We start from the raw sequence: 3322 nt of genomic DNA on the forward strand, positions 1-3322 counted from the left end.
AGCTACTTTTCACCTGGAGCAAAGTGTTTGTGCCAATCCCTTTGGTAGGAATATATCATAGTTGGGATAGGCCCTACAACACCTTCAAAGTGATTATCTTCATTGAACTTGGCCATATTTTACTTTCCAAATGTTGTTCATACTTTATAGCCACTTATCTTCAGACCAATTAACCCTCCCCAATTTGGTAAGTAGAGTGAACCATTCCACATTATGAATTGCAAATAATTTCAAGATTTTATTGATCATTAGCTATTCATTTTAGATTCAAACTATGTTGCACCATCAATTAGTCCACATCCTTCCAACAATAGTTGCCATCATTTGAGAAATGTGCCAGCTTGGAGATTCCTTTGTTACTCACCAAGTTCCCGCCAAAAGGTATTCAAGGATCCTCCTCGTAGCTTAGAGAGACAAGGGACAAATGTAAGATGGAGCACTTGAAGTATTTGAAGGTCTCTCTCCATTCTAGTGATGATACCACTGTTTCTTTTTTTGAGTGTCCCTCCCATGCAAACCCCCTAGCTTTCAAAAATTCCTACTTGGAGCTAAAATTTTCTCATGAACTTTAGCCTCCTTGAGAGAAGTGTCCGTCAATCACATCCGAAGCCATCACCACCCAATCCTCCCTTTGATTTGATAAGGATACTACTAGTTGTGCACACACGACTTAATTTGTGTGTAGCTTTGGGCTCCATATCCCAATGCCACATTGGTCCTTGGGTCTTACTACCCATTCCCATTTCACCTCACTACCATCAAGCTGTGTTTCTTGTGTTATTTTTCCATGGAAGCCGTTAAATGAGTTTTAGAAATTCTTTTCAATTACATTTGGTCATTTTCAAAATAGGCGAGACAAAGATGTAAAGCCACAAGTGGATGTGAACCAATTGCAAAGGGTTATAGGGACAAGCATGCAACCTTGCTTGATTGATCTCTTCACTTCAAACATTCCTACTATATTGTGGCCAACAATTTACTAACATGAAAGCAAGTAGCAAGAGCATATTGAGTTTTAAAAAAACAATTGTCAACTTGGGAGAAATTAATGTTATCAAACAAACTAACCTTTGTTCTTGTACATGTGAAACCATTTGATCCTCTCGCGGTAGGAAAAAAGACTAAAAACCTAGCTTTCTATTGAGTTCAGATCCATTTTCCTTGTCATCCTACATAACAATTTCCTCCCGATCCTCTTTATCATGTTGTAACTTGAAAGTAATTTGGTCTAGTTCTCTCTCTCTCTCTCTCTCTCTCTCTCATCAAACCTTAGCAAAATGGATGTGTGTGCCACAAATTGTGGCTGATGAAGGAAGGGCTACTAGCTTGTGGGGAGATAACTTTTGCATTAATTTTTGTAGGATGTCAACTCACAAAATGAAGCAAATACTTACTCGATCAATTTCAATTTTATTAGTAGGAATCTTCTCAAACTCCACTATCTCCTCCCCGTTACATTCCAATTAAGCCCACCTCTCACTTTGGTTGCACCACAGACGAAGGGGATGAGTCTTTCAATTCAATGTCATATGCACCACATGTGCACGCACGCACACACACAACACACAATCCATGATGGGCTTGTCGATCCGTGCGGCTTGCTCTTGCTACCCAGCGCGTGGAGCTCTGCCAAGGTTTGAGCCCGTAATTCCTGCTTTTCCTAAAATCACAGGGACTGTGGAGAGAGAGAGAGAGAGAGAGAGAGAGAGAGAGAGAGAGAGCTCCCACTGTTCTTATATGGCTACCAAGATTGTTCCACCCAATGGTGCACGCTCCGCCCCAAAAAGCACTACTTCATGCTGTGGCGCACCATCTTTGAGGTGGACGTTCGCTCCCATCCCCTAAAGCCGATCGGGAAGGGCGCATATGGAATATGTGTGGGCACCGACTCCCTTCATACCTGTCTACGCCACAGATGGAGGGGAGGAGTATTTCAATTTAATGTTGTACGCAGCATTTTAGTGGGCTTACCTGGTTAGAAAACAACGATGGCACCAGGCAAAGCGTTGCTTCATCTTGGGGCACAATAGGGCTTGTCAACCATCGATCGTAAGCTCTGGCGGTAAGCTGCGCACCACACACTCAGCCCAGCACCACAAATTGGTTAGCTACTTCCTACTTTGACGAACATGCATTCCACAACCCCAACTCACTAGAACTTGACATATGTCAGATCTATCGCTCCCTCGCCTATCTCAGATCCATCGCTAGCAATGGCTTTGGCAGACGACATGTACAAAGTTGGCACTGAGCTAGCGGATTATGAGAGCAGAGAAGCTTCAGTAAGAACAATAACCACAACAGCATAAGGCTTTGAGTGGCAGTAACAACAACAACACTAGGTTAGAGTAGTGGATTTCCATGAAGCAACTAACAACAACAGCATGGAGTATTACTTAAGGTAACCTTATCTCAAAAATAAGGTAGTGATTTCACAAGAGAGCGGACGGACAAAATACAACTTGAGTGGAGTACATATTTTTGAGTATTGAAATGTGCTAAATTAGCTTCATGTGTGTACGATATGGCGCGGGACTAATGATGTTGGGTGTGTTCGTCAAGGCGGCGTCAGAGACAACAACACAATCTTCAAAGACGCTAATTAAAAAGCAATAATTTTAGGGATACATGACCTCCACTGTTTCCATTGAATAGGAGAGTAGTGACTGACTGAGAATCAAGAGGGGCATGTCCTATACATTTACATAGCTTATGGGCTGACACTCATCTCATGTTTAAGCCTTGGGAGGTTCTCGAACAACATTGTCGGCTTGCAAGGTTTTGTTGATTTTTTTTTGCGAAATACGGGTGCCAATTTTTGTGTGGACTTTTTTTTAGAGAAAGTATGTGACTTGGAATTGTATTATGTTTGTAGCATGAAGAGATTGCCTATGTCTCAAGTATTCAATTTTCATAATGGCTCAGAAGTCTAAATTTGGTCAATGAATTCCCTTATTTATGGTAGTGAAAACAACACGAATGGCATAATTATTATCTTTCCCCATTATTGCTCTTGTATCAAATTGCCCCGGATTTGCTCGAAATTTGGTTTCGCTCAGTTTTTTTTGCTCGGTGATTAGAATTCCCCCCTAGTCTTTGCATGAGTCCCTCTGTCATGATGCAAGTTTGTGCAATCCCATCCACTAAACCTTTCCTAACTAACCTTCCTTTGATGTAATAGTCTAGCATCGGTGTGATGTCCTCATTCATTTCAACTTGTGCAATTTTTACAATAGGCACACTCTCTTTTACCTTTCTCCTAATGCTAACTACCTTTGTTAAATCCCTCCTAACTTGTGGACATTATGCAAGAAATTGAGGC

This window comes from Adiantum capillus-veneris, chromosome 24 (assembly GCF_014529385.1).
Source record: "Adiantum capillus-veneris isolate H3 chromosome 24, ASM1452938v2, whole genome shotgun sequence".
In the NCBI taxonomy this organism is placed as follows: Eukaryota; Viridiplantae; Streptophyta; class Polypodiopsida; order Polypodiales; family Pteridaceae; genus Adiantum; species Adiantum capillus-veneris.